The sequence below is a fragment of the Salvelinus alpinus genome, chromosome 13 (assembly GCF_045679555.1).
Source record: "Salvelinus alpinus chromosome 13, SLU_Salpinus.1, whole genome shotgun sequence".
NCBI lineage: Eukaryota > Metazoa > Chordata > Actinopteri > Salmoniformes > Salmonidae > Salvelinus > Salvelinus alpinus.
This window is the reverse complement of record NC_092098.1, coordinates 7,229,353-7,242,596: the sequence shown is the minus strand read 5'-3', so window position 1 is coordinate 7,242,596 and position 13,244 is coordinate 7,229,353. Positions and strand designations below refer to the sequence as shown.

At 38.6% G+C, this 13,244-nt stretch overlaps 1 long non-coding RNA gene across 2 annotated transcripts; it reads left to right on the top strand.

The window, feature by feature from the left end:
- The first annotated feature begins 3,223 nt into the window (after positions 1-3,223).
- On the top strand, positions 3,224-6,917 carry LOC139536889 (uncharacterized). 2 transcript variants are annotated; one of them, XR_011667421.1, is made up of 5 exons: positions 3,224-3,376; positions 3,482-3,772; positions 3,949-5,531; positions 5,608-5,721; positions 5,845-6,917. It is a non-coding gene; the product is annotated as an uncharacterized lncRNA (long non-coding RNA). The 2 variants fall into 2 exon arrangements; XR_011667420.1 differs by having other exon boundaries at positions 3,949-5,721.
- The last annotated feature ends 6,327 nt before the right edge of the window (positions 6,918-13,244 follow it).

Genomic DNA, 13,244 nt, shown 5'->3' with positions numbered 1-13,244 from the left:
CTCAGGGTGTGTGGTTTCCAGTTTACAAAGAGTCAGATAAAGTTCGTTCAGGGCCATCGATGTGTCTGCTTGGGGGGGAATATATACGGCTGTGATTATAATCGAAGAGAATTCCCTTGGTAGATAATGCGGTCGACATTTGATTGTGAGGAATTCTAAATCTGGTGAACAGAATGACTTGAGTTCCTGTATGTTGTTATGATCACACCACGTCTCGTTAATCATAAGGCATACACCCCCGCCCCTCTTCTTACCAGAAAGATGTATGTTTCTGTCAGCGCGATGCGTGAAGAAACCAGCTGGCTGCACCGACTCCGTTAGCGTCTCTTGAGTTAGCCATGTTTCCGTGAAGCAGAGAACGTTGCAATCCCTGATGTCTCTCTGGAATGTTACTCGTGCTCGGATTTCATCAACCTTATTGTCAAGAGACTGGACATTGGCGAGTAGTAAGCTAGGGAGTGGAGCGCGATGTGCCCGTCTCCGAAGCCTGACCAGGAGACCGCTACGTTTGCCCCTTTTACGGCGTCGCATAGGGTCGCCGGCTGGGATCAGATCCATTGTATTGGGTGGAAGGCAAAACACTGGATCCGTTTCGGGAAAGTCATATTCCTGGTAGGAACGATGGTGAGTTGACGTTAATCATATATTCAGTAGTTCCTCCCGACTGTATGTAATGAAACCTAAGATTACCTGGGGTACCAATGTAAGGAATAGCACATAAAAAAACAAAATACTGCATATTTTCCAAGGAACGCGAAGCGAGGCGGCCATCTTGGTCGGCGCCGGAATGCCGGAAGGTGTATGTAAACTTCCGACTTCAACTGTACATAATATGACATTTGAAATGTCTTTCTTCTTTTCAAACTTTTGTGAGTGTAGTGTTTACTGTTGATAACTGTTTACTGTTGATAATAAACAAAATACTTTTGTTTATTATCTATATCACTTGCTTTGGCAATGTTTCCCATGCCAATAAAGCCCTTAAATTGAATTGAAATTGAATTTGAAAGACAACATTTGAACAGTTTTAAACAAATTAATTTCTTCCAAAATGAAGGAGAAGCAAGAGAGAGATCGATAGAGAGATTTCGTATTTTTTTCATTTCAGTTTCACTTACTTAGCTAGCAAATGCAGCTAGCTACCTACTCAAACACCCTGCTCTATCAGAGGGATGCTATGTTATCTAGCTGGCTTTGACTATCCAACACAAAACTGGAACTCTTCCAAGTCACGGTAAGATTTTGGTTTTACTAGTTTATTGCCACCGGGCCCGCCGGTGTAAGTGCTAAACTGCTTACTGACTGTACACTGTAGCGTTACTGCATGATTGTACTGGGTTTACTAACAAGTAAGTTCTATTAGCTATGTTAACTATGACGTTACTTTAGCTAATGTGGTGACGATGTAGGCTATGTGTAGCGGTTATGATATGGTTTGCCTTGGAACGTTTTTTTCGCCTGGTCACAGCTCATGTGTTGTCCATTGAAGTTTGCAAGCCAATGGAAAAGGTGAGAGGAGGAGAGCGCATAGATGCAAGAAGGAATACAGAGTGGCTGCTATGAAAGTGAACTGTGTTTACCGTGATCAGAGGTGTATTCATTCTGCCGATTCTGTTGAAAAACTTTTCTTAAACGGAAGCAAAAGTAATGAAACAGGGATGAAGATACCTGAATTTGTCCAATAGAAACCTTTGTTTGCAACTGTTGGACTAATGATTACACAGTAGATCAGCTAGATGCAGGCAAGAATGTGCAAGGCGGTATTTAATGTGTCACTTTCAAATTTTTCTCTCGACCTTTGCACCTACGTTGTAAACTTTCATTCATAGGCTAGGTTGTAGCAAACTCATGATGGGTATGTGGAAAATTAAACCTGTTACATTGAACTGGGTATGTGGAAAATTAAACCTGTTACATTGAACTGGGTGAATGAAATATGAATGACAGTCAAACAATATGCTGAAACAGAAATAACGCCATGCTCATTGAAACATTTTTATTGTCCTCGATCATCTTAAGACAGCCACTGGTGAAAATACTAAAAAGGACTGTAGTTTATGCCACTTTGCAAATGTTATTATGGCTTTATTATAATGGGCCTTTTTATTCAACAGTAAATTTACCACGCATCAAATTGCATCTTGGTGCACAGATTTGTTTACTGAAAATTATGGTGACCTATGATTTCTTTTATTATTATCTTTTATTTTACTTTTTTTTTTTATATATATACTTATATATACAAGATATTTTTTCTATTGAATATCCGAAACATACAATATACTTGCAGTGAAGCCGCTCAACAACTACACCATACCAGTCATCCAACAGACTCCCATTCAGAGCAACACACAGAAGCATCCAGGGTCAATGCCCTGCTCAAGGGTACGTTGACAGATCTCCCACCAGGCCAAAAAATGTGAACACGAACCCTCCAAGATCCCCCCACAGTTCCCCAATAGCTGTCCCTCAACCATTCGAGACACCTCCCACAGTCCCCCAAGAAAAAAAACTGTATAAAAAATTCCATTCCCCAACCCCAAGAACCCAACAATGCACCAACAACCAAGGGAATGAGCAAAAGAGAAAAAAGACAGAAGAAAACAGCAAACGAAAATGAAAAATAAATAAAAAATATATATATAAGGGCATCAAGGACAGCTAAAATCATAACAACAATGATCGGTGTGATCATATAGCCTACATTAAATGTTGAATTTTATTTTATTTTAATTGTCTCATGGAATGTAGACCTACATTGAACACCACACATTGGCTGCTACTGTAAGCTGAATGATAAAACAGCTATTTCCATGTTAAAATGTTATGGGATGCATATCCTCCATTGTTTTTGATGGTATGCCTACAATATGATCAAATAGCCACGGTAGTCTACATGGCCACGGTTAAAGCAGGTACAGCATCAGTGTTCACAGTTAATATACGTTGGAAGTTGCGCAGAATGTTCACAACGCTCAAATTTGCACTCAGTAGACCTGAAAGTGCCTAATTCTTTGGAGGGAACATTGGTTGTGAGTGGACGGACGTGGTTGAAACTGTGGGCAGTGGTACTGTGCAGTGCTCGTCTCGTAGCCAGTTGAGTTTGCAAAGACCATGCATCACGGTTTGACAAATGCTAAACCCATATCCTGTGGTATCATGTGCTTCTGAAGTTCATCTTCGCAGCTGACATTAGAGAGGGGCCATTTCCCATAACAAGAAACATAACCGTGTGAGTGTAATGAAAACTAGACCATCATTTCTTGACAAACTTTCTATTTTATAAACATGTCCTCTCCTCAGACTCTGAGAGTTTTAACATCTAGTGGTGGGCTTCCAATATGGACGATGCTTCTCTATCTTTACATAAGCTATGGTAGGTTGAATATGTTAATAGTATTTGTATATCTTATCTTAATAAGTCTAACCCACTATCATTGTTGCTAATCTATTCTAAAGCATTGAAAAACTTTCATTTCAGTTTTTGCAGAGAACGTCACCAGAGTAGTTGGACGCATAGGACACTCCATATTCCTTCACCCTGAAATTGAGTTACATGCCAAGGTCTCTGACGCGATATGGAAACATGCAAACATGTATATAGCTAAAGGGGGCATTTTAATGAATTTAAAGGATAGGTGTGAGTTATTTCCAAACGGTTCACTGAAGTTTTTTGAAGGACTGAAAACAGACAGTGGAAAGTATTCAGTGGAACTATTTCATCACGGTGGAGAACGTATATCCAAACGGTACATTGAGCTCAGCATTCTAGGTGAGTAGTTTGTCATTTTTGCATGTTGGACATAATCTGCTCTACAATCTACATTGACATAATTGTTATATTTGACACGTACGTTTTAGCGTGAGCGTACCTGTCTGTGCTGATTTAAGTGAATCATTTTGATCAGGTTGATGTTTCTTTTTGATTGTTTCTTTTTGTTTTTGCAGGCAGAGGTACAGTAACTCCTCGTGCATTTTCTGCATAGTATTGGTCCAGAACCACTCTCTGTAAAGTAGACCTTCCCATTACTTGTCCGGGTAGCACAGTATGTATTGAGTCAAGCTTTGAGGGCACGAATATCAATCAGGGGATAGGGTACAGAACAAAATACCTTGTAATATTCATGAATGAGTGTCTTCAGAAAGTATTCATACCCCCTTGACTTATTCCACAGTTTGTTGAGTTACAGCCTGAATTCAAAATGTATTACATCCCAAATCGGTTGTTGATTATTGCTAGACAGCCATTTTAAAGTTTTGCCATAGATTTTCAAGTAGATTTAAGTCAACACTGTAACTCGGTCACTCAGGAACATTCACTGTCTTCTTGCTAAGCAACTCCAGCGTCTGGTGGAACCAGGTTTTCCTGTTGGATTTTGCCTGTGCCTAGCTCCACTCTGTTTCTTTTTTATCCTGAAAAATTCCCCAGTCCTTAATGATTACAAGCACACCCATAACACGATGCAGCCACCACTATGCTTGGAAATATGAATGGTGGTACTAAGTAATGTGTAATTTGCCCCAAACATAACACTTTCAAATTGACAAAAAGTCAATTTCTTTGCTACATTTTTTTGTAGTATTACTTTAGTGCTTTGTTGAAAACAGGATGCATGATTTGGAATATTTAAATTCTGTACAGGCTTCCTTCTTTTCACTCTGTCATTTAGGTTAGTATTGTGGAGTAACTACAATGTTGTTGATCCATCCTCAGTTTTCTCCTTTCACAGCCATTAAACTCTGTACCTGTTTTAAAGTCACCATTGGCCTCATGGTGAAATCCCTGAGCGGTTTCCTTCCTCTCTAGCAACTGAGTTAGGAAGGACATCTGTATCTTTGTAGTGACAGGGTGTATTAATACACCATCCAAAGTGTAATTAATGCTCTAAAGGGATATTCAATGTCTGCTTTTTTTACCCATCTAGCAATAGGTGCCTTTCTTTGCGAGGCATTGGAAAATATCCCCTTGTCTTTGTGGTTGAATCTGTGTTTGAAATTCACTGCTCGACTGAGGGACCTTACAGATAATTGTATGTATGGGTACAGAGATGAGGTAGTCATTCAAAAATCATGTTAAACGCTATTATTGCACACAGAGTGAGTCCATGCAACTTATTATGTGACTTGTTAAAAAAAATACATCTGAACTTATTTAGGCTTGCCATAACAAAGGGGTTGTATACTTATTGACTCAATACATTTCAGCTTTACAGCTTAATTAATGAAGAATAAAAAAATAAAAACATAATTCCACCTTGACGTTATGAAGTATTGTGTGTAGGCCAGTGACAAAAAAAGCAGAATTTAATCAATTTTAAATTCATGCTGTAACACACCAAAATGTGGAAAAATGTCAAGGGGTGTGAATACTTTCTGAAGGCACTGTACGTACAATTCAACTGTGGCATTTGTTTTGGAAAAAGGTCACATTTCAACTGTAGCTGCATTTGGACTCTTTGCATTTGCACTGATGACACTGGCCGTCGCCATTCTGAATTTGAAAAAGAGGTGTCAGGAGACAAAGATAAAAGGTACAAGTAATATCCTCCATTGTTGCAATACTATGGAGCATTCACATTAAACATTCTATTTCCCCAAACTGCACAGATGTGTTTTTAGATGTGGAGGAGAACATCTATATTGAGATGCATGAGGATTTACAGCCCAACCGGTCACCGGAGGAGACCAACACCTACCCAGACCAAGACACCTCCCATTATGGTAACTCACAGCAGAGAGTGACACAGTACATTTCCTTCGTATTTGAAGTGTCCAGTAATAAGTATCACCACTTTATGATTATAAAAGTATATTTTGTAAGATGGTGAAATTGTCTCACAACAGTTTTCTACCGATCTATTGCACCCGCTTCAAGCCGGATGAAGCGAAGACTATCACTGGAGTTGGATAATAATGATATCTATGTATGAAGAACATGGTATCATTGAGATATTACGAATGTGTTTATGGTTTTACATTTCAATAGCATCTATTTTACAACTACGCAATTATTTACCATATTCACTCATCATATTTAACAATGAATGATGGTTTATTTATGAGATTATGGTATAGTATTTTGTTGTATATATTTTTTTCATACAAATAGTTAATAGTAGAGACTAGAGGAGAGATACAGTGTTATTTTTTTTTTTACCTGTATTTTGATACGGTATCATTCGCATATTCACATGACTTTAGTATCATACTGGACCACTAGGTGGAAGCATTACAGTATGATAAAGAAACAGTGTTCATCTGTGACAATAGCCGAGAAGAAACATCCCAGGATTACTGTAATTACGTCAATAGTTGTTTCCAAACATATGGACACACTGGGACAACTGTAAATTATTCAATTTCTAATTTCAAACCAAGCTGTTCTGGTCATTATTGTCAAATGTATGTTTTTCTTCTTCAAAATTAAGATCATTAGAATAGACTACCATCGTTACATAGTTCAAGATGTTTAAGTCAGCAGTCTAGTTTCATTTGAAGTAATGTTAGAATGAAGAATGTAAATACATGTAAATATTTTTACTAAAAGTACTCAGAAAGGGTCAAACAGACCACATATGCATACATATCATTTGTATATTTGTACAGTGTGAATTGCAATGTCAGCTTAGTGAATTTTGATTATTTTTTAAACCTCATCTTTGCCGATTTTATCATTCATGCCATTGCTGTCGGTAATCCTGAAGAAAACTATTCAAATAACATAGCAGTGTAGCAATGGCTCTAATCGCAAAAATATTTTTTATTGTGGAATTTAGTAAGTACAAGTACAAGGACTTACAAAATATTACAAAATAAGTTTTGAGAAGACAGCAATAATCAATGGTTGTATAGCTAATTACATTTGCAGGGTATTTTTTCATTAAATAACTATGTAAATAATTAGTAGCTTAACTATTTATACATCAATCGTCATAATAAAAAGCAATTTCAACAAAAAAAAATCAAAATTGGTATAATGAACATATTAATATATTCTATTTATTTCCCTTGATCTTCCATAGACGTGTGTACATGGAGAAGGAAATATATGTGTATTTCTTTTTTGGAAATACATTGATTTATTTTTTAAGTGCAGGTAATACTGCAGAAATAGCATGAAATTATTGCTAATGACTTTGTGCATTTCAAATCTCAGGATTAATAATTGCCATATACGTTTAAAAACATTTGCTCAATATGTTTCTAAATATATACACAAAATCTGCATTATAAAAGGAAAAAAAACGACTAAAATTCTGTAGCTTATAGCGTTATGGAAAATTAGCACTCCGTACTCCATTTTAGTATCATATCATTTTTTGGTATGATATAAAAACCAATGAGTTACATCCAAAACAATTCATATTTATATTTATATCTGGGACATTACTATTATTTGGGTTGTCTGTTTTGTAACATTCTGTAAAAGCTGTTATTCCAAGAAGGAAATGGACCTCTACAATTTACAGTCACCTGACAATCTATGAAACATCCTTGCACACCTAAGGGATACATGCATCTGTCACGTAACACTACACGCATGGCCAGAAGAAGACACCCAGTGCATCCACATTCTTAGAATGATGCAAATACTGCAGGGAGAAGAACATGTTGGGAAATCTGGAGAAGAGAGGTGTATAGCAAAACTTGCATTTAGCTAATGAAGCATTACATTCCCAGGAAGTTACCAGCATACATAAAACAAACAGATAAACAAAAATGCAAAACACCAACAACAGCCTCCGGCTATCTGCCATTCGGGTTTGTAGCTTCCAAGGGAGGTTGAAAGAGTAGGATCACATGCATATTGTGTCAAGGTAAGAGCATGCAATGGGCCCCGCCCATGGGGCAATAAAAGGCCCAATCTTTACGACCCACCATGATCAAACTTTCCATAAACTATAGCTTTATGACCTGGCTTTAGTTAATGATTCAACTAACAGGTGACAAAGATCCACAAAATGTACATGGCAAAACGTCTGTCTCTTCGACTTCATTTATTTGACCTTCATTAATTTTTCTCATGGGAATCATGATGGGAGAGAGAGGAGAGAATAAATCATATCTTGAGGTAGTAGATTATATTTATTTTCCCCCCACTTGTCCATGCTGGCAAAAAAAATACCTCACAGAACATTGCGGTCTGATAAACATTATTACCATTGTGACTCATCATCACAACTTCACATTTTAGCTCCCTGAAAACAAAGCACCTCACACCTCTTCATACATTTAAAGTACGGTGTGAACTTTAATAAAAGTGGAAACAGGTAAATAAAGCACACATTTCTTGTGGGTCACTGTTGGAACCTACTGTTCCTGTTTCAGAGAACAGTCATTAGTCATTACCATACGTGGTAGGTATATCTCCTTCACCTTAATTTAGTTCTTAGCCTACCAAATACTTATTTTGGTGATTTCCAAAACAGAACTCAATTTAAATTACAAATCAGAAAATGTTCCCTTTAAAAATGTTATTCAAATTATATTTGGGACTTTATACGGCAGTTTAAATTATACATGTCTTCTTCTTTTTAAATGTCAGTTTACACATCTCTTGAGCAATGGTATACCATCCAATGCTCCTGTAGATCCAAATAGAATACCTTAACCAGCATTACATGCTGTCATAATCTACAAAGAACTGTAATGAACTGCATTACCATACAATATACTGTAAGTGTCTTTTTACAGCTAACCTACACACACTGAGGAATCCTACATCTGGAAATGCTGTGAAACCCCTGATACCCACCACCCACTACTGGAGTAATAGCTCAGCATATTCAGCAAGCCACCTGACACTAAACTAAATGTCTCATCTCTGTAAAACAATAAATCTACCATAAATCCATAAAGACAAAGACAATCCCCCCACGGGGGGATTCTCTATACTCAGACTGATTAGTCAACTTGTCACACAACAAATGCTGCATGATGGGTAAAGTGAATGATTTTCGGGCATATTTTCAATCCCTGCATGTATTAAAAACAAAATAATTCACATGAGCAACACGATGCCTACTTCACCCATGCTCTACCAAGGTTTTCCAACACACAGCTTTGACTGTGTGCTCTGTTGTACTTCAGAAAATGTGTAGGCAGGTTGCTTTAGATTCAAACCTTCTCAATCAGCTGAATTCATACTCTTAGAGGAGGTGCTCCCACAATAATGTAATTTGTACTGCATACAAGGTAAAGTGTTGGATTCTTCACCGCACCACACTAAGACATTATTAAACTTTATTAGAATATACTTCTAAAGACTTCTACATTAACGTGGATGCTACAATAATCACAGATTATTATTTCACCTTGATTTAACCAGGTAGGCCAGCTGAGAACAAGTTCTCATTTACAACTGCGACCTGGCCAAGATAAAGCAAAGCAGTGAGAGACAAACAACAACACAGAGTTACACATGGAATAAACAAACGTACAGTCAATAACACAATAGAAAAGTCTATATGCAGTGTGTGCAAATTAGGTAAGATTAGGGAGGTAAGGCAATAAATAGGCCGTAGTGGCGAAGACATTTACAATTTAGCAATTAAACACTGGAGTGATGTGCAGAAGATGAATGTGTAAGTAGAGATACTGGGGTGCAAAGGAGAAGGGGAAAAAAAGATGGGGATGAGGTAGTTGATTGGGCTATTTACAGGTGGGCTATGTACAGATGCAATGATCTGTAAGCTGCTCTGATAGCTGATGCTTAGTTAGTGAGGGAGATATGAGTCTCCAGTTTCAGTGATTTTTGCAATTCGTTCCAGTCATTGGCAGCAGAGAACTGGAAGGAAAGGCGGCCAAAGGAGGAATTGGCTTTGGGGGTGAGCAGTGAAATACGGGTGGGTGCTGCTATGGTGACCAGTGAGCTAGATAAAGCAGAGCTTTACCTAGCAAAGACTTATAGATGACCTGGAGCCAGTGAGTTTGGCGACAAATATGAAGCGAGGGCCAGCCAACGAGAGCATACAGGTCGCAGTGGAGGGTGGGTAGTATATGGGGCTTTGGTGACAAAATGGATGGCACTGTGATAGACTGCATCCAATTTGCTGAGTAGGGTGTTGGAGGCTATTTGTAAATGACATCGCCGAAGTCAAGGATCGGTAGGATAGTCAGTTTTACGAGGGTATGTTTGGCAGCATGAGTGAAGGATGCTTTGTTGCGAAATAGGAAGCTGATTCTAGATTTAATTTTGGATTGTAGATGCTTAATGTGAGTCTGGAAGGAGAGTTTACAGTCTAACCAGACACCTAGGTATTTGTAGTTGTCCACGTATTCTAAGTGAGAACCGTCCAGAGTGGTGATGCTAGACGGGCGGGCTGGTGCTGGCAGCTATCAGTTGAAGAGCATGCATTTAGTTTTACTTGCATTTAAGAGCAGTTGGAGGCCACGGAAGGAGAGTTGTATGGCATTGAAGCTCGTCTGGACGTTAGTTAACACAGTGTCCAAAGAAGGGCCAGAAGTATACAGAATGATGTTGTCTGCGTAGAGGTGGATCAGAGAATCACCAGCAGCAAGAGCGACATCATTGATGTATACAAAGAAAAGAGTCGGCCCGAGAATTGAACCCTGTGGCACCCCCATAGAGACTGCCAGAGGTCCGGACAACAGGCCCTCCGATTTGACACACTGAACTCTGTCTGAGAAGTAGTTTGTGAACCAGGCGAGGCAGTCATTTGAGAAACCAAGGCTGTTGAGTCTACCGATAATAATGTGGTGATTGACAGAGTCGAAAGCCTTGTCCAGGTCGATGAATACGGCTGCACAATATTGTCTTTTATCGATGGCGGATATGATATAGTTAAGGACCTTGAGCGTGGCTGCACCCATGACCAGCTCGGAAGCCAGATTACATAGCGGAGAAGGTACGGTGGGATTCGAAATGGTTGGTGATCTGTTTGTTAACTTGGCTTTCGAAGACCTTAGAAAGACAGGGTAGGATAGATATAGGTCTGTAACAGTTTGGGTCTAGAGTGTCTTCCCCTTTGAGGAGGGTGATGACTGCGACAGCTTTCCAATCTTTGGGGATCTCAGACGATATGAAAGAGAGGTTGAACAGGCTAGTAAAAGGGGTTGCAACAATTGAGGGGGATAATTTTAGGACGAGAGAGTCCAGATTATCTAGCCCAGCTGATTTGTCCATATTTTGCAGCTCTTTCAGAACATCAGCTATCTGGATTTGGGGGAAGGAGAAATGGGGGAGGCTTGGGCAAGTTGCTGTGGGGGGTGCAGTGCTGTTGACTGGGGTAGGGGTAGCCAGGTGGAAAGCATGGCCAGCCGTAGAAAAATGCTTATTGAAATTCTCAATTATTGTGGATTTATCGGTGGTGACAGTGTTTCCTAGCCTCAGTGCAGTGGGCAGCTGGGGGGAGGTGCTCTTATTCTTCATGGACTTAACAGTGTCCCATAGCTTTTTGGAGTTTGTGCTACAGGATGCAAATTTCTGTTTGAAAAAGCTAGCCTTTGCTTTCCTAACTGCCTGTGTATATTGGTTCCTAACTTCCCTGATAATGCTGAATGAATTGTGAATAATGATGAGTGTGAAAGTTACACAGGCATAAATATCATAACCCCCAAAATGCTAACCTCGCCTGTTATTGTAATGGTGAGAGGTTAGCATGTCTTGGGGTTTGATATTTGTGTAAAAACATTACATAACCAAATATAGCTAGCTACCTTTCTGTGCCTGTTTGTTAGCTAGCTAGCTTTCAGCTGACTGGTGTTAGCTAGCTACAGAAGCTAGCTGCTGGACTTTGGAAAAGCAAGCTAACGTTAGCTAATTTTAGGTAGCAAGCTAGCTACCTAGCTAATCAAAATATATGTTTTCATTTATTGATTAACCTCAGCTTGAATACCACCATATATTGCTATCTACAGTAGCCTAGGTTTTTTCTCATACACTTCTTATGACTGGCAACCTGGTGAAGCAGCAGCTGTGCTGTTGCCGGTTTCTCGTCCCAGTGTTAGAACTCTGAGCTTTGGCTGAAAAATATATTAGTCGTTCTAATCCGACACCTAGATATTGAGCTAGATCAGGGAAGACGTTTTATTTTTTTCCTAATGCTAACCGAGCCTGTTACAAATCCGGTATCTGGTTTTTGGTAACAGCTGGACGGCTCATGGAGAAGCAGTGAGTGTGTTGTGTACCGCCAATCAACGGGATTTGCACATTTTCATCAACATTGGTGTCATATTGGCTTAGATATGATGGTAGGGAGATTTGAAATCAACATGGAGCTTCAACCAAAGCCAGAAATTTGGACATTTGCTTTGGTATTATGCCTCATGTAAACACGGAAATCTCGTTAGCTAAATGTCATACAGTCCTAATATATTATTGTGTAGGAACACTGGATTCAAAAACATATACATACACTTGAATGCAACCCCCAAAAATAATAAAATTGGAGATTTAAAAAACGGAATTTATTCATTTATGGACCAATTAATTACATGATGGATGTTTAGTTGATTTTTCAACCCCCATCTTACTTTTATATATTGTGGCGTGGTCTCTGAATATTGTTCTTTGTAGAAGAAAGTTCAAAGATTAGTGGAATGATATACAAATGAAAAGGCTTGCAACTTCCAACCAGTATTACTGCAACAATATATCAACATTTTGGAAACACCGTAAACCAAACTCAACCAAGTTTTATAAATATAAAAACCTAGCACAGGTGACATAATAGGAACAGCAGGTGGTAATGTTATCTAATCATAATCATCAACCACCCATGAGATTTGTCACACACAATGTAACAGATACCTAACTACTCTTTACTCTGCAATGCCCTCGTAACATCCTTAGCGTGTCATATATAACCACCTAGAAGTGGTCTTATCATCCCAGAAGGTTGAAACATATTACCGGTGACTATAAATCTCATGAACCTTACTTGATATACTGTATAGCCTACTGTATGCTTCCAGGATTGTTTAGTAGGGGTATTAATGGTACCCTAATTATTACACCTGTAATTATTAGACTCCATAAAATGTTATGAATTGCATTTAAGGTTGTATAAACTACAGAATAGTGGAAATGTGGCCCGTTCATGCTCATGTAAAACTGTCATTGGATACCTCTGTCACATGGCCCAAAAGTAAAAAAGTAAAATATTCATATCAGATATTGTATTATTCTTACAGTGGACTTCTTGTAGTTTTAATACATCACATCCTTTCAGGAAGTATAGATTGTCTTGGTTTTGGTTTTTTGGAACTCTCCAGTTCTCAGG